Source organism: Bufo gargarizans, chromosome 1, assembly GCF_014858855.1.
Source record: "Bufo gargarizans isolate SCDJY-AF-19 chromosome 1, ASM1485885v1, whole genome shotgun sequence".
Taxonomy (NCBI): domain Eukaryota; kingdom Metazoa; phylum Chordata; class Amphibia; order Anura; family Bufonidae; genus Bufo; species Bufo gargarizans.
Window position 1 is genome coordinate 664,154,284 of NC_058080.1, and position 26,467 is coordinate 664,180,750.

At 46.3% G+C, this 26,467-nt stretch overlaps 1 pseudogene; it reads left to right on the forward strand.

Annotated features, from left to right (window-relative positions):
* Positions 1-245: 245 nt before the first annotated feature.
* Positions 246-26,127, forward strand: LOC122929402 (annotated as a pseudogene).
* Positions 26,128-26,467: the final 340 nt, after the last annotated feature.

The window sequence follows — 26,467 nt, forward strand, 5'->3', positions numbered from 1 at the left end:
CTAGTGTGTGAATAAACACTGAAGTTTTGTTTTACAAACTAGTTTTTTGCCTCTATTCTGCATCCGCTTACCCTGCCTACCAGTGCAAATCCCCACAATTGGTGGAGGATGCGGGCACACGCAGTGAGGCTGGCCTGAAGGCCAAAGAGTTTTTGTTTTTCCGGGCACGGATGTATGGCTCATATCAAGCTGGCAAGGTTACGATCCGTGTCCCCTGACAAAATGGAGGTGGTCGTGAAACCCTCATGGAGCAGCGGGAGGCTAACAAGCAGCAGCAGGAAACCAACCAGCTGCAACTACATAATGTGATGGCGTTACAAGCGGCAGGAGGGTCCCAGAACGTCCACGATGCCCGGAAAGCTGTCCGTGCGGCAATCCCTAAGATGACCCCTGTAACGGACCGTTTCAGCAGACAAGGGGTTAAAATCCGTTTAGGCAATATGCCCCTTTCTGAGAGACAGGCACAGCTACTGCAGAACACCAACCTCCCGAACTGGATGCAAAATAGCACACCAAACTGGAACCTCACAAATAGCTGCTGGCAGACGAACAGGAAAAGCATCCAATCAGCTTACACTCCTGGCAATCAGTCTCCAACAGCATACAGGGAATCCCCCAATAACGAGACAAGGCTCCGTGTTGAGGGTCAAGCAGTGCTCTGACTGTACTTCAGATACAGACTCTTTTATTCATAAAAAACAAACATAGTACTGCCCACAGGGCTTTGAAATCCAACCAATCAATATCTTACAACACACACAATGCAAGTACAGCAACCAATCGTTCCCGCCCCCTAGAGGACCAGAAGGGAGACTGCGACACAGAACAGATACAACATATCCCCACAACGCATCATGGTTTCCTCCTCTCCGCCTGGGAGACAACTGAGGGCAATCCAATTATCTCTCAGGACAAAGGGAGGTCACCAATACAAATGTGGAGACAACAGGACAGACATCACCATTTAAACACACAATGGCACACCCCCACAGCAAACACAGACATTTTACATATCCCCAGATAGCTCAAGTCTGAGTGCATATCATTAGGTGAATGGCACTCAGAATACACGAATACAATAATATTAGCTATCTGGGTGCCCTCACATAACATACAATTTAACCGAACGCATAATAACATAAAATACAATTCTACAGACAGATTTAAGCTGTGCGGCCGGTCTGTTTTCTCCTTTAAAGTTACTATGGGCCATAATCCTGAGGCAAGAGGCTTTTAAACAGCCCTCTCCAAAACCCAGTGGCGAGGTTGGTTTCGCCACAACCCCCACGGACGATGTCGAGACCTATCTGGCGGTATTCAAAAGGTGGCCGTGAGGAAGACGTTACCCCGAGACCCAGCTGTTTTTTTTTCCGACCTACCAGATGATCGAGCGGCCGAGAACCCGACCGTAAAGGGTGAGATTCTGGTAAGACTGGGGGGAAAGTATTGGTCTGGGCCCAGAGGGCCCATCAGTGGGAATTTAACCCGGCTGAACCCGCCAGACCGCAGTATTATGATCTGCTACACCGGTTGCATAAATGGCTGCAGCCTGACGTTCCGAGTCCCACTGCTATGCTGGACCATCTGTTGGCTGATGTGTTCTGGAGGGCTTTGCCGTACCCTCTCCAGCACTGGATCGGCCAGGTGTCCCCTGGTAATGCCCTAGAGATGGTCGACCTGGTAAAGCGCTATGAGGCCACCAGAAATCTACAGGGGGGTCTTTTGGGGGAGGGGCCAGTTAAACCCCTGAAATCTCCACCCTCGACCAGGCCAGCAAAACCCGCTCAGAATATACTCCCTACAGACCCAGCTCCGATGGTCTGTTGGCGGTGTCAAGAGCCTGGTCACATAAGAGCCGACTGTCCCCATCGGGGGAACTATGGCTACCGCCCCTCAATGTATGCCAGGAGGCTGTGTGCAACTGGTACCCCCGAGACAATAGTCACCTGTGCCAGGTGCAAGTGGGAGATACCCTGGCGGTGGCACTGCTGGACTCAGGGAGCCTGGTGTCCTTGGTAACAGCTGCCCTGGTGCGGCCCGCCAAGTATACTGGCCGAAAACTTGGCGTTGTGTGCATCCATGGAATCTTAAAGGACTATCCCACCTCCCTGGTGTCTCTTTCCACGGTGGCCGGCAGGTGGACTCATGAGTTGGCCGTCGCCACAAAGTTACTTTATGAGCTAATAATTGGGAGAGACTTCCCCGGTTTCCCGTCACTGTGGCCCGAGGCGAGAGTCACCGATACGCATGGGGCAGGAGTATCCCCAACAGAATGGCCTTGCTCATGGGGGAAACCGGAACCCTGGGAACCTGAGGCGAAGGGCCAGCAGTAGGGGTGGCCGCCACTGTGGTGTAAGGGGGGGAGCCAACCCAACTGAATGTAATGGTGGAAGACATGGAGGATTTGCCGGCGGGTTGGCAGACCTCAATGTCTCTGGAGACAATTTTGGTACAGCACAGCACCAGGACCCTACTCTATCTCGGGCCTGGGAAAATGTGGTAGTAGTTGAGGGTGAGCCGCAACAACCGAGGGCTGAATCTATGTTTCCCAGTTTTGTCAACTACAGGGTGAGCATATTGAACAATTGGTGGTGCCCAAGGCGTATCGCAAGCTCGTGTTGGAGTTAGCTCACCAACATGTTCTTGGGGGACACCTGGGCCAGTAGAAAACGCAGGACCAGATTCTACAGCGGTTTTCTGGCCCAGTGTGTTCAGAAAAGTGGAAGAGTATTGCAAGTCTTGCCCAACCTGCCAGATAACCAGCCCCCAGCCACATTTCCATAGTCCCCTGGTCCCTCTCCCGATTATTGAAGTTCCATTTGTGCGGATCGCTATGGATCTCATAGGCCCAGTACCGAAGTCCGCTAGGGGGCACCAACACATCTTGGTAGACCGATAGTCTTAATACCCAAGCCGTACGGGACGTTACGATTCTGTAATAACTTCCGCAAACATAATGTCACGGCCTTTGCTTTGCGCTGTGACACTCTTGCCACACTTGAGGTTGCCTGCGGCAACGTGTTGCTGTGAGAGCATGTGCAGCACGCCAGACCTGCAGGGTATTGCGAAGGGAGGTCGCGGTTATGGGCAATCGAGGGTTACTCACTGTTTGTAGGAGAACCCTGGGCAGGCATGTGGCAGTGAAGGAGAGGCTGACACAAAGTTCCTCTGGGGCACACTCTGTATGTAGGGACCAGGCCTGATGGTGGATGAGGTGCCCTGGATGTTGCAGGTGTTTTGAGTGCCTGGGGCAAGGTCCCTTTAAGGATTGTGACGCCAGTGCCTGTAACGGTGGCACACCGATTTTCTAGTTGTAATAAGTGAGGTACACAGATGGTATGGTGAACCAAACTTTGCTTTACTTGGAACAGTCCAACTTTATACAATGCTTCACAAGCAGGCTTAATTCAATACTGGCAGGTATAATCTTGGCAAGATACTCGGAGGGCAACAATAATATACACACTCAGACCAGGCTGTACCTTTTCCTCGGATCTAGAGTACACTGTTCCTAAGAACTCCTGTCTGGTTTCTATTCCAAGGTCCGGATGCCTAAATGCTAGCTTTTATCCTTGGCAAATAATCTTCCTCCCGTATTTATCCTTGCACTATATTTGTAATCCTTCTGCCCTTCAGCTTACTTGCGTTTAGCTGGATACACTGGCGCTGCTTGGCTTGAGGGTACTGCAGGTTTCTCCCAGGAGGCACATCTCTTCTACTGGGGTTGATTCTTCTGAGCTAACATAGGCTCATGAACTGCAGGCAGGCTAGGATCCTTCCACTAGCCTCCTGGTAGCAACTAGAAGCCTGGACTATCTAGCTGCATGTCAGGAGGAGGCCCTCCTCTGGCTGGTGCCTTCTCACTTCTGTCTCCACAGACTCCTGACTACAGACTCACTCCTCCCTGTCTGGGCCTGAACATTTCTACTAGGGGCTCTCTATCTCCCTCTAGTGTCTAGGATGCTACACTACACCCCAATAGGCCTGCTATACATGTCACAGGGGAACAATTACACATAAAAGCATATAGAAAATACCTTAAGATGCATACTTAAATATAATGCCACTGTCCCTTAGGAGTAGGAGTAACACGTGACCCAATTGACCCTTGTGTAGTGCCCACTCCTACCTAGTGGGACACTACACATGCGGTGGCAGTGTCTCGGCCTTCTGGGTGATTGCCGTGACATGGGTGCCACGCATGCTGTTGCCGGTGGTAATGTGGTTTTGTATGCTTGTGTGTGCACTTCCCCTTTAAGTGGCTTTCTTCCCCTGTCTGGTGATGTAAGGGTTAACTACCTTGCTGGGTATGGTCACTTGTGCTTCTTATACCTGTGGCTTTAGGTCAGGAGTCAGTTGTACTCCAGCCTTGGTATGTGCTGGAGTTAAGCTTCTTGTCTGGTTGTTCCATCTGTCCAGTGAGGGCCACCCTTGTGGCCATCAATGTTATCCTGGTGTCTCCTTCCCTTCCTGTCCCTATTTGTATGGAGTGGGCTATGTTCAGGGTGTTTGTATGTCTAGTTTGGTGTTACATGTCTAGTGGTGTTTGGTGTCCAGAATGATTACTAGACATTCCCCTGTCTCATGTTATTGCAGCTATGGTGTCCTGGGTTCCTGTGTGATTTGTGGTGTGTGCTGTGTCCTTTAATGTTGGTGTGGACAGCAGCACTAGTGCACGGGTTCCAGTCAGTGTGTCTGTGGCAGGTAAGTGTGTTATTGGTTTTGCTTACCTGCCATCTCCTTATGCTGTATGTGTTCCCTTCTCCTTGCAGCCTGGCCTCAGATAGAGACTCCTCTTCCTCCATTCCTGGGATGAACAGGTCGTCTCTTCCCTGCTCCTTGGTGAGGGATTACCAGGGGCGACTTAGGGTCTCTAGGAATCCAGAGTATGAGTCGTCCTACCATCGGGGTCTGCTCATACGGTGAGGAGTCAGGGAGAGGATTAGGGATGCTGTACGAGGTGGCCTGCTCCCTTATTACTCCTTTTGGCCAGGCTAATCCCCTTTTACCCTTTGACACCGCGCGGTGGGGGGTTTCCCCCACTCCCCGCCGTGACACTTAATGAGGTTTCCAAGTTTGACGCATATCCCATGCCCCGAGTGGATGAGTTTATTGAGAAGTGAGGCCAAGCCCAGTATTTCTCTGTTTTGGACCTCACAAAAGGGTACTGGCAGGTACCCTTGACAGAGACTGCACAGGAGAAAACGGCTTTCATCACACGAGGGGCTGTATCAGAATAAGGTATTACCCTTTGGTCTACATCAGGCATCCTTAAACTGTGGCCCTCCAGCTGTTGCAAAACTACAACTCCCAGCATGCCCAAACAGCCTACAGGTATCAGCCTACAGCAGGGCATTGTGGGAGTTGTAGTTTTACAACAGCTGGAGGGCCGCAGTTTGAGGATGCCTGGTCTACATGGTGCTCCTGCCACGTTTCAAAGGCTAATGGACATTGTACTCTGTCCACATCATCGGTACATTTTGGCGTACCTGGACAATATCATTATCCACAGTACCGACACAGTACCGAAAGTCATCTACCTAAGGTACAGGCTGTGGTGGACTCCCTTAGGAAGGCTGGCTTGACTGCTAACCCAAAAAAGTGTGAAATAGGGTTAGAAGAGACTAAATACCTAGGGTATGTCATTGGCGCGGAGTCATCAAACCCCCAAGTAAACAAAATAGAGGCGATACGGAATTGGCCCCGACCTGTCACCTCTAGGCAAGTAAATTTGTTCCTTTGCTATGATAGCCACGCAATTGACAGGACTTTTGAGGGGACATAAGTCCGTGATGGGTCACTGGGATGATCAGGCGGAAGAGGCATTCTCCACTTTGAAGTCGGCCCTGTGTGGGTCCCCGGTTTTGGTGATGCCCGACTTCAAGTGAGAATTTATAGTACAGACGGATGCCTCTGAGGTGGGCCGAGGTGCTGTACTGTCCCAGGAAGTCAACGGGGAGGAGCATCCCATTGTCTTCCTCAGCCATAAGCTCACCCCAGCCGAGACCAGGTACAGTATAGTGGAGAGAGAGTGCCTCGCTATCAAGTGGGCACTCGAGTCTCTCTGCTATTATTTGTTGGGGAGAAAATTCCGCTCGGTGACCGACCACTCCCCTCTCAGGTGGATGAGCCAAGCCAAAGACAGAAATGCCCGGGTCACCCGATGGTTCCTGTCTCTACAGAACTTTAAATTTACTGTGGAACACAGGGCAGGCTGGTTACAGGGAAACGCGGATGCCCTGTCACGAGTACATTGTCTGGCGAGTGTTCACCCCATCAGTGTTGAACAAAGGGTTTGTTTTTGCCTTGTGTGTGAATAAACACTGAATTTTTGTTTTACAAAAAAAAAATTGCCTCTGTTTTGCGTCCGCTTACCCTGCCTACCAGACCGAATCCCCACAACCCTCACCAGATGTTTTAATACTTCAAGTAGGGGTCAGCGGCATAGGAAAAATAAATACCTTGGATTTGTTATTTGAAATGAAACGAGATGTAGAGATCTTGCGCTGCATATTTCCAAATTCATTTTTAATCTTCTCGGAAATTAGTCCTAGATTGGTAAGGGCTTTTTTCTTGACAGAATTAGGAGGAGAGTCAATCGAGCAATGTTCAAATTCATGCCATTACTTGGTGGATTATCTTACCGTCATACTGATCTAGAGGGTTTTACAGTTGGTTTATACAGAACTGACAATGTGCATCTATCAGATTAGGTCTGGATATCTTTAACAATGGTCTCATGAACATGATTAAGCAATGGCTGCAGTGTTTTGGGGGGGGTGGCGTGTGGGAGTTTGTCGCCCAGCTAATGCTGGGTGGACTGGTAGTTATGGTTTGATGGAAGTTTAATTGATGATTTTATATGGGATGCATTTTAATTAATTAAGTTATGCTAATTATTATTTATTATGGTAATTTATTTATTATGGTAATTGATTTATTTATTATAAGGTTATCCTTAATAAACATCACGGCCATTTATTTCCACATAGAATGTGTCTGTGTGTTTATTTTATTAAGGTTGGATTAACGACTATGTGACTTGGGCCACCATGTACTACGCTGCTGTGTTACATAATCCGCATTGTGTGCAGGTACCCTTTCATTACGTCCACGTACCTTCAGTGGCTTACATACTGCAGAATTTGCAGGAGATAACCTGCTGCAATATTCACTGCTAGGAAGTGAATGAGATGTATGTAATTGTGCATAGTGTGGGGTTCAGATGTCATTTACTGGCACCAAATATCACTGCACGTTATAAACCATGGCAGATATGTCCTGTGCTGGTGTAACCTTAGAGTATACTTTCAGGCCTTCCCCCTCTTTCCCATAATATCCATTTGGGACAATTGTATAACTGTGTTTTTTGTTCTCTTCCACTTGCTCATTGCTCTCGTTACAATGATCCTTCCGGCTTAAATACAGGGTGGCCCACAAAAAAGTAGCCGCCTCCAATATCTACAAATCAAACTGCCTAATAGTAAATTTGTTTTAGTTGCTATAGTAACCAATCACAGCTCAGATTTCATTTTTTCAGAGCCCTGTAAAAACTGACAGCTGAGCTCTAATTGGTTGCTATGGGCAACTAAGACAGATTTACTATTAGGCAGTTTGATTTGTAGATATTGGAGGCGGCTACCTATTCGTGGGCCATATTGTATAAGGGTACAGCTAAGTTGAGATGCGTCATGCATGTAATGTTTGTCAATGGTGCTGCAATGCGACAAGCAACCTGCCGCAATATATTTTCAGTCCATTCATGGAGATGACTATTTTTAGGAAGTAAAACATATTTTCAGGTATTTCTTCCATAGTCGTCATTGCTTGTAAATCATCTAAGGAATTTGATTGGTGAGTCACAACAAAGTTTGACAGTTTGTTTTACTTTGGTTTGGTTAAATACAGCAAAGTTGTTTCTTAAAAAAAGTTTTCATGAAGTCTGTCTGTTATTTTTCAGTAAATGCATGCCACTGTTGTATAGACAGAGATTTCCTTTTGAAAGTTGATTTTCCTGTTTGTTTGTTTCTTCACTTAGAAGCAGGTTTTTGGTGTGAAGGAAATCTTTGTTTATTACATTGCATTTAAATATAACCTCAACAATCAGTTGTAGACGGACAGCTGAGTAGAAACTCACAGCATCTCAGATGAGTTCTGTCAGCAAAGGCTGGGTTCACATCACATTTTTGCCATTCATTTAGCGTATACAAAAAAAGTATATGTTAATAGATGCCTCTGATGGATGTTAATGGAAAAGCGTGGTGTACTACGTGTTTGTATCCTTTTTACCCCAACATATACGTTAAATGGATGGCAAAAATGTGAAGTGAACCCACCCTAAGGGTCCATTCACACGTCCGCAATTCTGGTCCGCATTTTGCGGAACGCAATTGCGGACCCATTCATTTCTATGGGGCTGCAGGATGTGCACTTCCGGGTCCGCAATTCTGTTCCTGAAAAAAATAGAACATGTCCTATTCTTGTCTGCAATTGCGGACAAGATTAGGCATTTTCTATTAAGTGCCGGCGATGTCCGTGTTTTGCTGATCTGCGGATTCGGAGATCCGCAAAACACACACAGTCATGTGAATGGACCCTAAGCCAAACCCTTTAAAGGGTTTACTACCTCATCTTGCTGTTACTAAGGTGAGATGAGACACAGTTCCGACCACTCCCCAGCCGGCAGAGATCTCCAGTACTCTGCTGTTTCAGTAGCTCCCATTGCCGTACATGAGAGCTACAGAAACAGCGTAGCACAACAAGCTATACTGTCTCCCTAACTCAGAAACAGTATAGCTTGTCTCCCTACACTATTTTAGTAGCTCTCATGCATGGCAATGGGAGCTACTGGAACAGCAGAGTGTCGGAGCACTCTGCTGTTTCCCGGCCGGGGGGGGGGGGGGGGGGGTCAGAACTTTGTCTCATCTTGCCCTAGTAACAATGAGATGAGACACCCCCTTTAAGGGGTTTTCTGGGATTCATATACTTATTAGTGTTGATTGAGCACCAAAGTGCTCGGGCTGAACACCTCACAATGGAAGAAGTCAATAGGAGAAACCGAGCATTAAACCAGGCACCCCCTGCTCTGAAGAGGGGAGGGTGTCTGGTTCACATGAAAAGGTCAGAAATTGATGAAAACACCACTGAAATGGTTCGGAACCAGCATCGGGAGGATGTCTAGATACATCTTGGACTCTCAGGTCGTTGCTGGGAATGATGTTGTCCGAGTAGTACACCACTTTAACAGGCTGACAATAATACGCTCAAAACCAAAGCTAAAATCGATTTTAGAAGAAAATTTGTTAGGAAACATTCTTTCCTGTAAATTGTATATTTACTTGTATATAAAGTGCAAGTGCTGCCAAAAATTACAAGGAAGAGGTACTCCGATACAACCTGTATATCACATAAAGGAGGGCCTCATTCACATTGTGGTACAATTGTTCAAGTATTGGGACTCCTACACTTATAAAGCCTATGCACTAGGTGAAAGGGCTGCCAAAAATTACAAGGAATCGGCACTCCAATACACCCTTTATTACATATAAAGGAGGGCATCATACACCCTTGAAAAATTATGATTGATGGCCTGCTGGTGAGCTGACCCTCTAGAAAATTATATGCGAGGGCCTCCAGGTGAGCTGACCCTGTGAAACATTATATGCGAGAGCCTGCAAGTGAGCTGACCCTCTAAAAAATTATATGCGAGGGCCTGCAGGTGAGCTGACCCTGTAAAAGATTGTAGGTGAGGGTCTGCTGGTGAGCTGACCCTCTAAAAAATTATATGCAAGGGTCTGCAGGTGAGCTGACCCTGTAAAACACTATATGCAAGGGCATATATACAAGGGCATTATATGCAACGAATAAGCATGTTGATATGATGGAAGAGGAGAAGGAGGATGAGAAAAGGAGGATTCAACCATATACCCTTGTTTGTGGTGGAAGGGGTGCATGGGAATACTGTGTATTCAGTACATTATAAACAACACATTTAAAGTGCCTTTATGTTCATCAGCTTTCCTCTGGTGGAGTCGAGAAGTCATGGTCAATCCAGGCCTTGTTCATTTTTATAAGAGTCAACCTGTCAGCATTTTCAGTTGACAGGCGGATATGCTTATCTGTTATTATAATGCCACCAGCAGCACTAAATACCCGCTCAGACAAAACTCTGGTGGCAGGGTAGGCCAGCACCTCCAAGGCGTAGAGCGCCAGTTTGTGCCACGTGTACAGCTTGGACACCCAGTAGTTGTAAGGCACTGAGGGATCATTGATGATGCTGACACGGTCTGCTATGTACTCCTTCTCCATCTTCCAAAATTTTTCCTTCCTTGTGACAGTAGGCTGCGCATCAGGGTGAGGGTGCTGGCGGGGTGTCATGAAACTGTCCGAGGCCTTGGAGAGTGTTGCCCTGCCTCTGTTGGAACTGCTGTGTGTTCCCCTCATCTCCCCTCCTCGGTTGTCGAAGGAACTACGGGCTCTGCTGCCAGCGTTGTCAGATGGAAATTTTTGGAGCAATTTTTCAACAAGGACCTTCTGGTATTGCACCGTTTTTCTCATCCTCTCCACTAGAGAAATAAAAGATGAGAAGTTCTCCTTGTAGCGGGGGTCGAGAAGGGTGAACAACCAGTAATCCGTGTTGTCTAAAATGCGTATAACGCGAGCGTCACTGGAAAGGCATCCTAACATGAAGTCAGCCATGTGTGCCAGAGTACCAACAGGCAAGACTTCGCTGTTGTCATCAGGAGGATGACTCTCAATCTCCTCATCCTCTTCCTCCTCTTCTGCCCACCCACGCAGAACAGATGGAATTAAACTTCCATGGGTACCACCCTCTATAGCGGAGGCAACCGTCTTCTGGTCCTCCTCCTCTTCATCGTCCAATTCGCACTGAGAAGACGAACTGAGGGTGGTCTGGCTATCACCCTGTGTAATGTCTTCCCCCATTTTCACCTCTTCCACATGAAAAGCGTCGTCCTTAATTGTGAGCAGCGAGCGTTTGAGTAGACACAGAAGTGAGATGGTTACGCTAATAACGTTATCGCCACTCACAGACTGTGTTGATTCCTCAAAGTTTCTTAAAATCTCACAGAGGTAAGACATCCATGCCCACTCGTCGCTTGTGAATAGCGGAGGTTGACTGGAAAGGCGATGACATTGTTGCAGCTGGTATTCCACAACTGCCCTCTGTTGCTCACAAAGCCTGGCAAACATGTGGAACGTCGAGTTCCAGCGCATGCTCACGTCGCACAACAATGGTGAGCTGGCAATTTCCAGCGCTGATGTAGCATTGACAAACCGGCGGAAGCTGTCCATGACTTGCGGAAATGTGTCCACACGCGGCGCACCTTCACCAGTAGCTCAGGCAAATTGGGGTAGATTTTGCGAAACCGCTGAACCACTAAGTTTAAGACGTGGACTAGGCATGGAATATGTGTGAGCTAGCCGAGTTCTAAAGCCACCAAGTTATGGCCATTATCAGACACAACCATGCCTGGTTCTAGGTTGAGTGGCGAGAGTCACAGCTAAGTCTGGTCTCTTATCCCCTGCCACAGCTCTGCGGCGGTGTGCTGTTTGTCCCCTAAGCATATCCACTTTAGCACGGTCTGTTGCCGTTTCCCCACTCCAGTGCTACACTGATTCCAGCTACCGACTGATGGCTGACTGGTGCTGCACGAGGATAATTCAGAGGTGGAAGTTGAGGAGGAGGCGGAGGAGGAGAAGTGGGAGTTGGAGCCACTAACATAGGTGCTGGCAGAAACCCTGATCAACATAGGGCCCATAATCCTTGGCGTCGGTAGCACCTATGCCATCCCAGGGTAGGATTCGCTCCCGGCCTCCACAACGTTCACCCAGTGTGCCGTCAGGGAAATGTAGCGTCCCCAGCCGGATGCACATGTCCATGTGTCTGTGGTTAAGTGGACCTTCCCAGTAACTGGGTTGGTCAGGGCACGTGTGATGTTACAGGACACATGTTGGCGTAAGGCGAGCATGGCACACCTTGAAAAATAGTGGCGGCTGGGGACTGCGTAACGCGGGACGGCCGCCGACATCAGGCTGCGGAAGGTCTCCGTGTCCACAAGCCTAAATGGCAACATTTCCAGGGCCAGTCATTTTGAAAGTTGCGCATTTAGTGCTATGGCCTGTGGGTGGGTGCCTGGGTATTTGCGCTTGCGTTCAAATGCCTGGGGTAAAGACATTTGTACGCTGCACTGGGACATGGAACTGGATGTGGTCGCTGATGGTGCTTGCGAAGGTTCAGGTACAGGGCGTGAGGCATCTGGGCCTGCGACTTTGACAGGGGATTGGCCAGCATGTAAGACAGGGGAAGAGGAGACAGTGGTGTGTCCCACAGACACTGATTGTGGACCTAGGCGTTATTACGGTGCTTGGATGCCATGTGGCTGATCATGCTGGTGGTGGTGAGGTTGCTAGTGTTCACACCCCGACTCATTTTGGTAAGGCACTCAACCTAATAAATTAGAGTTATGCTTTGACCTTATATAGAGTGTCAGTGTTATTTCTCTAGATCCGTGCATGCACGTATCTATATATCTAATTTGGAGCAGTGTACCTACCTACCTGACCATTGATCAGAACTAGAACAACTTCATAGTCCACCATATCCTCTTCCACTTCCTCACTCTGCTCATCCTCCTGACTTGTTGACCTAAACCACAACCTCAGTGATTGACAAGTGTGTCTCATCCTCTTCATCAGCCTCTTGAGACAGTAATTGCCGTTGACTTATTGTCAACTGTGTTTTATCATCATCCACCTCATTAAACAGTAATTGCCGTTCCCCACCGTCATCTTCCTGTGACTGTGGATGCTCAAGAGTTTGGGAATCAAGGCACAAGATCTGCCCCTCTTCAAGCGCGCTTGGCGAGACGGCCAAATCAAGGAATGGACCTGAAAAGAGCTCCTCGGAATATCCGAGTGTGGGATCACTTGTTTGCCCAGACTCTCCATGGTGGGAGGAAGGAGGATCAGGGTGAGGATTGTGTTGAGCAGACTCTTGGCTACTGAGACTGGATTTGGTGGAAGACAGGGTGGTGCTTAAGCGACTGGAAGCATTATCTGCTGCAATCCAACTGACCACCTGGTGGCATTTCAAGAGTGGTGTCCTGTGCCACCCAGTAAACTGGGACATGAAGTTAGGTATCGTGGATGATTGTTTTTCTTGTGCTCTGGCAGCAGGCACCGTTTCACCATGCCCAGGGCCTCTGCCCCGTCCCTTACTGCTCGCCTTCTTCATAATAAATTTTATATATGCTTGAAAATCTGTCACAGGTACAGTAGCGTAAGATTTGGAAGGGTATGCTCAAACAAATTTAAAAAGGTATTTGGGATGTGGAAACGTCACACAGGAGATATCCTGCAGATAATGTCAATGCTGTCCCCAGTGGCTAATAAAAAATTACAGCGAATGTCACAGGTATTTGGGATGAGGAAACGTTATACAGGAGAGGTACCACCGGTAATGTCACTGTCCACAGTGTCTGCGAAAAAAGTACACTGTATGTCACAGATAAATTTTTTCAGCGCACACGTTACACTGCAGAAGTGGACACTGTCTATTGAAAAAGTACACTGTATGTCACAGATATTTTTTGGATGCGCACACTTTACACAGGAGATGTGGCGCAGCTAATGTCATTGTCCGCAGCAGACACCGTCTACGGAAAAAGTACACTGGATGTCACAGATATTTTTGGGATGATAACACTATACACTGGAGATGTGGCGCAGCTAATGTCACTGTCCACAGCTGACACAGTCTACGGAAAAAGTACACTGGATGTCACAGATAAATTTTTTCAGTGCACACGTTACACTGCAGATGTGGCACTGGTAATGTCACTGTCAGAAGCGCACACCATCTATTGAAAAAGTACACTTTATGTCACAGATATTTTTTAGATGCGCACACTTTACATAGGAGATGTGGTGCAGCTAATGTCTCTGTCCGCAGCGGACACCATCTACAGAAAAAGTACACTGGATGTCACAAATATTTTTGGGATGCGCACACGTTACACAGGAGATGTGGCGCAGCTAATGTCACTGTCAGAAGCGGACACCGTCTATTGAAAAATGTCACTGTTCGTCACATACATTTTTCAGCACACACGTTACACTGCGAATGTGCTAAAGATATACACTCACCTAAAGAATTATTACAGCTGTGATTACTGCAAAAGGTGGCTCTACAAAGTATTGACTTTAGGCGATGAATATTTATGCACATTGACTTTTTCTGTTATTTTGTCCTATTTGTTGTTTGATTCACAATAAAAAAAAAAACACGAATATCTTCAAAATTGTGGCTATGCTCTGTAAATTAACCCCTTCAGGACCCTTCCATTTTTCACCTTAAGGACCAGGCCATTTTTTGCAAATCTGACATGTCACTTTATGTGGTGATAACTTTAAAACGCTTTTACTTATCCAGGCCATTCTGAGATTGTTTTCTCGTCACGTATTGTACTTCATGACAGTGGTAAAATTTAGGCCCAAAAATGTATTTTTATTAAAAAAAATTTACCCAAAATTTTGAAAAATTTGAACATTTCCAAATGTACTTTTCTCTACTTTTATAATAGATAGTAATACCTCCAAAAATAGTTATTACTTTACATTCCCCATATGTCTACTTCATGTTTGGATCATTTTGTGAATGCCATTTTATTTTCTGGGGATGTTAGAAGGCTTAGAAGTTTAGAAGCAAATCCTGAAATTTTTCAGAAAATTTCGAAAACCCACTTTTGTTAGGACCAGTTCAGGTCTGAAGTCACTTTGTGAGGCTTACATAAAATAAACCACCCTAAAATGACCCCATTTTACAAACTACACCCCTCAAGGTATTCAAAACTGATTTTACAAACTTTGTTAACTCTTTAGGTGTTCCTCAAGAATTAATGGAAAAATAGAGATAAAATTTAACTTTTTTGGCAGATTTCCCATTTGAATCCATTTTCTCCAGTTACAAAACAAGGGTTAACAGCCAAACAAAACTCATTATTTATGGCCCTGAGTCTGCACTTTACAGAAACACCCCTTATGTGGTCGTAAACTGCTGTACGGGCACACGGCATTGCGCAGAAGGAAAGGAACGCCATACGGTTTTTGGAAGGTAGATTTTGCTGGACTGTTTTTTTGACACCATGTCCCATTTGAAGCCCCCCTAATGCACCCCTAGAGTAGAAACTTCAAAAAAATGACCCCATTTTGGAAACTACGGGATAAGGTGGCAGTTTTGTTGGTACTATTTTAGGGTACGTATGATTTTTGGTTGCTCTATATTACACTTTTTGTGAGGCAAGGTAACAAGAAATAGCTGTTTTGGCACCTTTTTTTTATTTTTTGTTATTTACAACATTTATATGACAGGTTAGATCATGTGGTATTTTTATAGAACAGGTTGTCACGGATGTGACAATACCAAATATGACACATTTTTTTGGTTGTTTGTTTCAGTTTTACATAACAAAGCATTTTTTAAAAATAAATATTTTTTAATGTCTCCATATTATGAAAGCCGTAGTTTTATGTATTTTTTGGGTGACTGTCTTGTGTAGGGGCTCATTTTTTTGGGATAAGATGACGACTTGATTGGTACTATTATAGGGTGCTAGGACGTTTTGCTATTACACTTTTTGTGATGTAAGGTGACCAAAAAATAGCTTTTTTTACACTTTTTTTTTTATGGTATTCACCTGAGAGGTTAGGTCATGTGATATTTTTATAGAGCAGCTTATTACGGACACGGTGATGCCTAATATGTCTACTTTTTTTATTTATTTATGTAAGTTTTACACAATGATTTCATTTTTTGGGCAATTATCTTAGGTAGGGTTTGATTTTTGCGGGATGAGATGACGGTTTGATTGGCACTATTTTGGGGTGCGTATGACTTTTTGATCGCTTACTATTACACTTTTTCTGATGTAAGGTGACAAAAAATGCAATTTTTTTGCACAGTTTTTATTTTCATTTTTTTATGGTGTTCGCCTAAGGGGTTAGGTCATGTGGTATTTTTATAGAGCTGGTCGTAACGACATGGCAACACCTAATATGTGTACTTTTATTATTTATTTAAGTTTTATACAATAATATCATTTTTTAAACAAAAAATAAAATCATGTTTTAGTGTCTCCATAATCTGGGAGCCATAGTTTTTTCAGGTTTTGGGCGATTATCTTAGGTAGGGTACCATTTTTGTGGGATGAGATGACAGATTGATTGGCACTATTTTGAGCTGCATATGACTTTTTGATTGCTTGCTATTGCACTTTTTGTGATGTAAGGTAAAAAAAATTGCTTTTTTTACACCGTTTGTATTAAAAAAAAATTACGGTGTTTACCTGAGGGATTAGGTCATGTGATATTTTTATAGAGCAGGTTCTTACAGACGCGACGATACCTAATATGTATACTTTTTTTTATTTACTTAAGTTTTACACAATAATAGCATTTAAAAAAATATATATGTTTTTTTATTTTTTGAGCGATTGTTTTCGGTAGGGGCTAATTTTTTACATGATAAGGTGATGGTTAGATTGGTACTATTTTGGCGGGCATACACCTTTTTGATCGCTTGGTGTTGTACTTTTAGTGATGTAAGGTGCCCAAAAAATTGTTTATTTAGCAGAGTTTATTTTTTTTAATTTTTTACGGTGTTCATCTGAGGGGTTAGGTCATTCGATATGTTTATAGAGCCGGTCGATATGGATGCGGCGATACCTAATATGTCTACTTTTCTTTTTTTCACTATTAAAAAAATATATAAATTACTTTATTTGGGGGAAAATACTTTTTTATTTTACTTGAAACTTTTAAAAAAAATTTGGGGGGGGGACTTTATTTTTTGTCCCACTTTGGAATGCATTGGCTGTATGTGTAATACAGTGTGTATCTGTAATACAGTGTGTGCAACGTAAACAAAAACTGGAATTTGCGCTATATGTCTGTTCAGGCGTTATTCATCTCTTTCATATTATAAGCTCCCCTTATATATATATAATTTACTTACAGTTCTGAAGACTCAGGGGTGCTGGCAGGCTTGGCTGGGCAGAAGGAGTGTGGGAGACTGTGAGGCCTATTTTTCATTACACCTCAGGGCAGACCACCTGTCACGGGGCGCCGAAGGCACACTCTGTCTCCCATCAGCCGCAGACCTGCTGCTTAGCTTTGGGAGTGAGGATCTGTGTCTGGCCTCGTTCCCAGGGCAGCTTTGCTAGCTGGGAGGCTCCCTGCTCCTAGGTCTGCCTTGAGCGTCGAGCTGATCACTCGGTGCTCGATTTTTCTGTCTGTCGGTCATGTGACGCTGGCCACGTCACATGACCCTCAGAACCCACTATAAATACAGGCAGCCTGCTGGCCACAGGTTAATTCTAGGTTCCTGGCTATTTGTTGGACTACTGAATACTCACCTGATCCTGTTCCCTGACGATCTTTTGCCTGCTCCTCCTGTACTGTGCATCCGTCTTGGTATTGTGACCTCGGCTCCCACCTGACTACTCTTTGCGGACTCCTCTGGTACTTCTCTACTCTCCTGGTATTTTACCCCGGCTTCTCCTGACCATTCTTTGCTTAACCCTTTGTACTGCGTAGCTCTCTTGGTTCTGACCCGGTCCGTTTACATTCCGTTATTTGTCTTGTCTGTCTTCCCAGCATGTATCCTAAGTTAGGGACTGCCGTCTAGTTGTCCCCTGTCATTAGAACTTGCGAGGCAAGTAGGCAGGGCCAGGGGTGAGGGTGGAGTGCAGTGGTCACTATCCTCCCCCTGTGTGTAGCGTACGTGACCGCCACACCACCAATCAAACCCCTAATGTTAATCAGACCTCAGCTAACAGCCCCAATAAGATCCCCAATGTTAATAAGACCTCAGGATACACCTCAGCTCAGACCCCCATATGAATGACCCCCAATCAGACCTCCAGATAAGAGCCCCATGCCTCATAGCAGGCCCCAGTAGCCTCATAGCAGGCCCCAGTAGCCTCTCCACCATCCCCCCAGTGCCTCTCCATCAGCCCCCAGTGCACCCTCCTCGGTATATAAGTCATTGGTGGGCACTGCGCCCTCCCCGGTATTAAAATCATTGGTGGGCAGTGTGACCCTCATTCCCCAGTATTAAAAAAAATCATTGGTGGGCAGTGTGCCCCCCCCCTTCCCCAGTATTAAAATCGTTGGTGGGCAGTGTGCCCTCCCTAGTATTAAAATCATTGGTGGGCAGTGCGCCCCCCCCCCCCCCATCATTGGTGGCAGCGGCAGTTGGCGTACCGCCAATAGAGGCAGGGTACGCCACTGCTATGGGGCCCGCGGCACCGGGGGGCCCGGAGCGCTCGGAAGGCCCCGCCCCCTGCAACTGCGCTCACTGCAGGGCCGGCTCAGAGGCGGTTTGCACACTTATAATTGTCTCCCAGCGCTGCTGATAATACACGCCCCCCCCCCCCCCGGTCTGACTTCTCATTGACTCACTGTGCGCTCCCTAGGACCCAGCCGCGCTCCCTCGGCTCGTGCGTCTGCTGCGCCTGCATGCTTCACATACTGGGCCAATCAGCATTAGCAGTGTGTTAAGATCCTGCTGCTGATTGGCCCAGCCAGTGCAGGCAGCAGGCGCGCACCCAGCATGGAAGAACTTTACAGTGAGTTGTGCTGCCCGGCCGCGACAGACGCCAGTGCCACCCAAAACCATCATCTCACAGCCAGTCCGGACCTGTGCCACTGCCAGCCGTCGTCCACACAGTAGGACTATCTTTACAACCGGGATCATTAATGAAAAAAAATGTCTGTAGTGTACTAATAACAGTCTGTACTAATAACAGTCTCCTAGCACTGGCGTAACTAGAAATGACTGGGCAGTGGGCCCCACAGTAAATTTTTGAACGGGCCCCCCCAGCTGTTTGGCACCTCTGACCGGCAGAGACACTTGACTTCTTCCCTAATACAGTCCAAATTCTAATTATCGTCCAAAAGACAAGTCATGGAAATATATGTATACTGTGTAGTATGCTATTTTGACAGTAAAGGTAAGAATAAAGGTCTTCTGGTTAGTACAGTATACTTTCTATATTTCCATGACTTGTCTATTGGACGATAATTGGACTGTATTAGGGAAGTCAAGTGTCTCTGCTGGTCAGAGGTGCCGGACAGCTGGGAGGGGGGCAATTCAAAAATTTCCTGTGGGGCCCAGTCATTTCTAATTACGCTAGTGCTAATAGAGACTGTGTATAAAACGTTCCAGTTCCAGAACTTCATGTATAGGACTTTCTGAGGGCAGCAGCAAGCAGAGTTCCTGTGGGGGTGGGCAGTACTGTAGGCTCATAGAGGACTCAGAAATGTGCCCCCCCCTCGCCCCCCCATGAACTCTGCTTGCTGTTAAAGGGAACCTGTCACCTCAAAAACACAAATAAAACGGCCAGCATTAGTCGTCCCCAGTCTGTTCATAATTAGAGATGAGCAAATTTCATATTTTAAAATTCGTTCACGCTTCGTTTGGTGGTAAATAGTGAATTGCATTATGGATTCCGTTACCATGGACCATAATGCAATTCCATGACGGAATGCATAACTGAATGCCTTTATAGGCAGCTTTATAGGCATTCCATTATTCATTCTGTCATAATAGAAGTCTAGGGCCTGCATAACGGATCCGTCCGGTTTGCGTTATGCTGGAGTCCTCAGTAGGTCATGTATACATTTCTTTATTGGCAAATGGGGGTGTGGCAGGGGAGGAGCCAGGGCAGGAGGTGGGATGGGCCAAGGTAGTGGGCGGGGTTAAGGGGCCCAATTCAGATTCTTGCTATGGGGCCCAATGATTTCTATGTACGCCCCTGGTCCCAGCAGTGTAATGCTGGGGCTCCGATCAGTTACCATGGCAGGACGCTATTGAAGTCCTGTCTGGCTGCCATGGTCAGTTAGTCAGCAGCATACTTACATGTGCTGTGGCCAGCCGGCGCTCCTTCTTGTAACTCACAGGTCTGTGCGGCGCCTTGCGAAAACTCTATACCAGAAGTGACGCAGCCGCACAGGAATCAGCTGGAGGAGGGTGTGTGCGGAGCTGCGCAAGCGCACATCCACTAGGTTAGCAAAAAATCATTGCAGCGCCGCGGGAGAAGGACTTGCGCATGCGTGAAACTGTACACCGCGCGTGCGCCCTTAGGGGTAGGTAGATTTTCTAGCGCAAAATGTTCCATCAGATCTCCCTACCCCTGAGTCCGCACGCACGTGAAAAATATATATAGAAAACTGATCCGTCCCCCATTGACTTTCAATGGTGTATGACGGATCTGTTTTCTATTGTGCCAGAGAAAACGGATCCGTCCCCATTGACTTGCATTGGGGCCATGACGGATCCATTTTGCTCCGCATCCCCAGGACGGAAAGCAAAATACAACATGTTGCGGTTTGCTCTCAGGTCTGGGAACGCAACAAAATGGAACAGAATGCAGTTTGGAGCATTCCGTTCTGTTCAGTTCAGTTTTGTTAGTTTAGGCCTCAGGAAAGAGTAAATGTCAGATATGGAATGTCTGTTTTTGGATGTTAGGAGTCTGTCAAAATCGTTTGAAGGAGCTTCCCTAGCGATATCTTTCAGTTTTGTCATACAATAGTGCTTGATTTGCTGGTAAGCAAGGTGTTGTGATCCCTGAAAGTCATCATATTTATTGCATAACTCCTCTAATGTTAACCATCTGGCCTTCTGCTCCTGTATCAGGTCTCCCACTCTTCCAGCTATTGTATAGTCAACTTGTTATTCCCTCCTTGAACTCAGGTGACCCCAATAAAGGGAGGTGCTTGGAGCATTGAAATGAAAGGTTGCCTAACTTGCGTGTCTCCTTCCATGTAATTAAAGTGTCTCTAAGAAGGATCAACTTTTTCACCTGGGAGGGGAGACTAGCAAGTCGAGTATTTGTTAGAGCCATGAGATCCCATGGACTGGCCATGCTCTTCTCTAAGAAAAGATTAGAGTAGAAACCTGTATTTCTCTTCCAGTCCAGGATGTGACGTAGAAAACATGCTAGGTTATACCCTCTTATGTTGGCGAAATTAACTCCCCCCTCCATTTTGGGCCTCATCAGATTCTAGGTCTTTTTCCTGCCCAAATAAATGATATGAAGTTTGAGTTTAGAGCTCCAGCATCATGTTTTAACAGCATCAAAATTGTTTGGGGGGGGGGGCGTAGAGAAGTCGAGAGAAGCAGGACATTTTGACCAGATGACATCTTTCTATTAGGGTGAGTAGGAGTTGGGCCCATCTTCGCAAATCCACAAATATCCTCTCTAACAAGGGTCTATAATTTAGGGTGTATAGAGATGAGGGGTGATGTCCTATTTTTATTCCTAAGTATATGATATTCAGGGGGTGCTATGCCATATGTTTTGTGTAATAAGTTGCCTCTTCTTGTGTGTACCTTCAAATCTCACAGTTAGAAAGATTAACTCTATAACCTGAATATTCGCCAAAGTGAGCCAAGGAGGCCAATATTTTAGGGATATGGGTGAGGGGGGTCGTCCAGAAATAAGATGATGCCATCAGCAAACAGTGCTATTTTAACCTCCTGCTCCCACCTCCCACGTGATTCCTTTGAATACACCAGAAAGGCGCCATTGGAAACAACTTCCCTGTGGGCCAAAATCAATAACTAGCTATAGCAGGGAGTGGTCTGAGATGCATCTGGGCAAATATGACACATGTTGAACAAGAATCAATCCACCAACACATAATAAAGGTAATTTCTAGTGAAGGTATTGTGAGTATTTAGCAACATTTTTCATTTTTACATTACTCTAATTTAGTGGGTGGTAAGTAGCTGTGGTTAGCCCATGAATCTGATTAAAGCCAACTGCAACTGATTAAAAAGTCACTAAAATTGTCCCAATCTTCCCTCAGTAATAGGGGTGGTATACAAAGTGGAGTAACATCTCCAGACAGCTAGGTAACTTATACATGCACCAAATGGTCTTGAGGCCTATGCACACGCCGTGCGGCCTAGCAGTACTGCCAGACTGAAGAGGAGAGCGGGAAAAAGCTGAGGAGAGCGGAGCTGTAGTGACTGCACAGCGGACAGCGCCTCTGTTTTCAAAATGAAACAGTTTTTGCCCCCGAACTTGCTTGCATTGTTTGCTCCCAGAGATCCAATTCCATATATGCCACCGTTGAGGAAACTACCTCATGAAAAGCACCACAACCATCCATACTGTGGAATAGCTCATTATATTAGAGAATTTGAGGACTCCAGAGATGCCCCACCACTAGAGATGACGCGAACATAAAATTTTCCATTCGCGGACGGCGAACGCAAATTTCTGCAAATGTCCGCGAATGGGCGAACCGCCATTGACTTCAATAGGCAGGCGAATTTTAAAACCCACAGGGACTCTTTCTAGCCACAGTAGTGATGGAAAAGTTGTTTCAAGGGGACTAACACCTGGACTGTGGCATGCCGGCAAAACTCCCATGGAAAATTACATAGTTGACGCAGAGTTGGATTTTAATCCATAAATAGCATACATTTTTTTGAACAACGTGGTTTAAAACATGCAGTGTGTGTATACGATCAGGTATGATGTTGTATCGATCAGGTAGTGTAAGGGTTGCGCCCACTTCACAGACATTGACAGACCAAACTCCCCTTTTAATGCACTGCAAACAACCGCAAACAGTCCATTTGCCCAACCGCAAACTTCCCATTTGCACAAGGTTGGATTCCAAGCTAGCCATGTCCCGTTGATGTCATTGAAGGTTTCTTCCTCCACCCAGCCACGTACAACACCAAGGGTCCCCGAAAGGTGAATTGAATAGATTTTTCGAACGGGGAGATGGTTAAAAAAAAAACGCTGGCTCCCTCCCCTTTGTTTGAATTCACGCCACGGTCACTGTGTCTGCGCCGTGCAATTTACTGTCACACCCGATATGAGTGGTATTTTCTGTAGTACTATTCTCATTAGTTTAATCCCTGTTACGTGACATCCCCAATCTGGGGTCCATTTATTAAATTGATCTTTCGAACGGGGAGATGGTTAAAAAAAAAAACGCTGGCTCCCTCCCCTTTGTTTGAATCCATGCCACGGTCACTGCGTCTGCGCCGTGCAATTTACTGTCACACCCGATATGAGTGGTATTTTCTGTAGTTCTATTCTCATCAGTTTAATCCCTGTTACGTCCCCTGTCCAGGGACGTGTCGAATTGATTAATCATTGTCGAATTAACAACATCCTGAAATAATTTTGTTCTGAGCTCTGTACTTGCTTTGTATTGGAATTGATGATTTTTTTTTAAATTGCATTATTTCTAATAAAAAAATCAAGCCCCTTCACCACAACAAGGTACCGATCACGAAGGGGAATTGACACATGTATGTGCCTTTTTTTTTTTTGCTTTGTTTTTGCAGCCACAGTCCAGCACTAGAGGCCAGAAAAATTAGGCATGTACACATGCCTGAAAAATTAGGTATTGCTGCTGTAGCTGCAGCGGCTGGAAAAATTGATGTTTTCCAGGCAGAAAGGTGACTAAAACATTGCGGCTTGAACCCTAGTTGGTGGCAGAGAATTCACGAAAGTCATCCGGTATGCAGACATTAAATACAGCAGCGTGGGGACCATTTTGAGGCCAAGGCATGTCATCAGGCCTTTTGTTAGTTAAACGTATCCCACACTGTCAGTCCCTTCGGGATCCATGCCTCATTCATCTTAATGAAGGTGAGGTAATCAACACTTTTTTGACCGAGGCGACTTCTTTTGTCAGTGACAATGCCTCCTGCTGCACTGAAGGTCCTTTCTGACAGGACACTTGAAGCGGGGCAGGCCAGAAGTTCTATCGCAAACTGGGATAGTTCAGGCCACAGGTCAAGCCTGCACACCCAGTAGTCAAGGGGTTCATCGCTCCTCAGAGTATCGATATCTGCAGTTAAGGCGAGGTAGTCTGCTACCTGTCGGTCGAGCCGTTCTCTAAGGCTGGATCCCGAAGGGCTGTGGCGATGTGTAGGACTGAAAAAGCTCTGCATGTCCTCCATCAACAACACATCTGTAAAGCGTCCTGTCCTTGCCGCCGTGGTCGTGGTAGGAGGAGGATTACTCTCACCTCTTCCCCTGTTAGATTCCCGTTGTGCTGTGTCATCCCCCTTATAAGCTGTGTAAAGCATATTTTTTAGTTTGGTTTTGAACTGCTACATCCTTTCCGACTTCCGGTAATTTGGTAACATTTACGCCACTTTCTGCTTATACCGGGGGTCTAGTAGCGTGGCCACCCAGTACAGGTCGTTCTCCTTCATCCTTTTTATACGAGGGTCCCTCAACAGACATGACAGCATGAAAGACCCCATTTGTACAAGGTTAGATGCCGAGCTACTCATTTCCCGTTCCTCGTTCTCACTGATGTAATTGACGGTCTGTTCTTCCCCCCCCCCCCCCAGCCACGTACAAGACCACGGGTCCCAGATGGATGACAACAACGAGCACCCTGGGATGCCTGCTGTGGTTGGTCTTCCTCCTCCTCTGACTCCTTGGTCTTCCTCCTCTGACTCCTCTTCCTCATACTCCTCTTCCAGCGTTGCCGCAGGTCCGGCAAGCGATTATGACAAGTTTCTGGTGGTGATGGTGACCACAACTCTTCCTCTTCATGCTCATCTACAGCCTGATCCAGCACTCTTCGCAGGGCATGCTCCAGGAAGAAAACAAATGGGATGAGGTCGCTGATGGTGCCTTCGGTGTGACTGACTAGGTTTGTCACCTCCTCAAAAGGACGCATGAGCCTACATGCATTGCGCATGAGCGTTCAGTAATGTGGCAAAAAAATTCCCAGCTCCGCCGAGGCTGTCCTAGCACCCCGGTCATACAAATACTCGTTGACGGCTTTTCCTTGTTGGAGCTGGCGGTCGGACATTAGGAGTGTTTGAATTCCAACGTCTCGGGCTGTCGCAAATCAAGCGCCTCACTGGCAAGTTGTTTCGGCATTGAATGTCTGAAAAGTGCGCCATGGCCGCGTAGGAACGCCTGAAATGGCCACACACCTTCCTGGCCTGCTTGAGGACGTCCTGAAAGACAGCGTGACACTGTTGTATCCGGGATGTGGAATAGCCCCTGGGGAGCTGGGGGGATTCAGTTGATGTGCAGCCAGACGCCGCAGCAGAAGAGGACTCGGCAAAGAGAGTTTGAAGTATATGGACCAATCAAACGGATTCACATGGTTTACAACAAACGATCAGGAAAGCCCCGTGGATATGCCTTTATCAAGTATGAGCATGAACGAGACATGCACCCGGCGTACAAACATGCAGATGGGAATAAAATTGATGGCAGGCGTGTTTTGGTTGATGTTGAGAGAGGACGTACTGTGAAAGACTGGCGCCCACGCAGGCTTGGTGGTGGTCTTGGCGGCACCAGACGTGGGGGAGAAGATGTCAACATACATCACTCAGGCAGAGAAGATACGTCTAGATATGATGAGAGGGATCGTAACAGAGAAAGGGAAAGAGACCGTCGAGACAGAAGCCGGGACCGCAATAAAGATCGTGAGAGACGTAGAAGTCGTTCCATGGAAACGTTGGAGGAGGTCCCGCAGCCGTGAAAAGGATGAAAGCAAACCTAGCAGAGAAAAGAGTAGGGATAAGGATAAAGACAAGGATAAGGGCAGAGACCCCAAGCGTAGGAGTCGTAGTAGGGACCGGAAACGAGATAGAGATCGTGACAGTGAGAAGAAAGAAGAACGTGTTGAAGGGGATTCTCAAGAAGCTGCAGAGGTTACTGCTGAAGATTTACAAACAGATGATACAGGCTTGGATGGTATTGAGAGAAGATTAGGGATCGTGACAGGGACAGAGAAAAGGACAGGGATTGAGACCGTGATTGAGACAACAGGAGATGCAGTCATAGAGACAGAGATAGAGATAACGACCGGAATAGAGACAGAGATCACAGAAGGGACAGAGATAGAGACCGGGACAGGGAACACAAATGGGATAGAGACCAAGATGATCGCAGCGAGAAGAGGGAGGAGCGAGTTTCAGATAACTGTATGAGTCCAGTGCCAGTTGAGGAGACCAGCCATGATATGTATTTAGACCAAGAATCCATGCAATCTGGAGACTGCTATTTATCAACAGAGAACGACTGTGATGGAGCCTTCTAAGGAGTGACCTTGTTTAATCTGAAGAACTCTCCATCCTCAAATTAACTTCTCTTCAATAGCCAGATTTCTTATTGTACATTCAAGATCCACAGCCACTGTTCTCACTTGTGAATACAGCTTGGATTCCCTCAACCACGAGTAAACGTGCAGTTACTAAACTAAGTAATGCTGTTCACCATGAGTTTCAGATAACGCCATTGGAATATTTTTTTGTCTCGCAGGTGGTTATGTCTTACATGTTTATGTAAAAAGATCATCCCTGAACTTGTGTAAAGTTGCATTTATTTTATTTGCTTTTTATGGCCCCTCGAAAATAAAATAATTTTAATGTTAAAAAAAA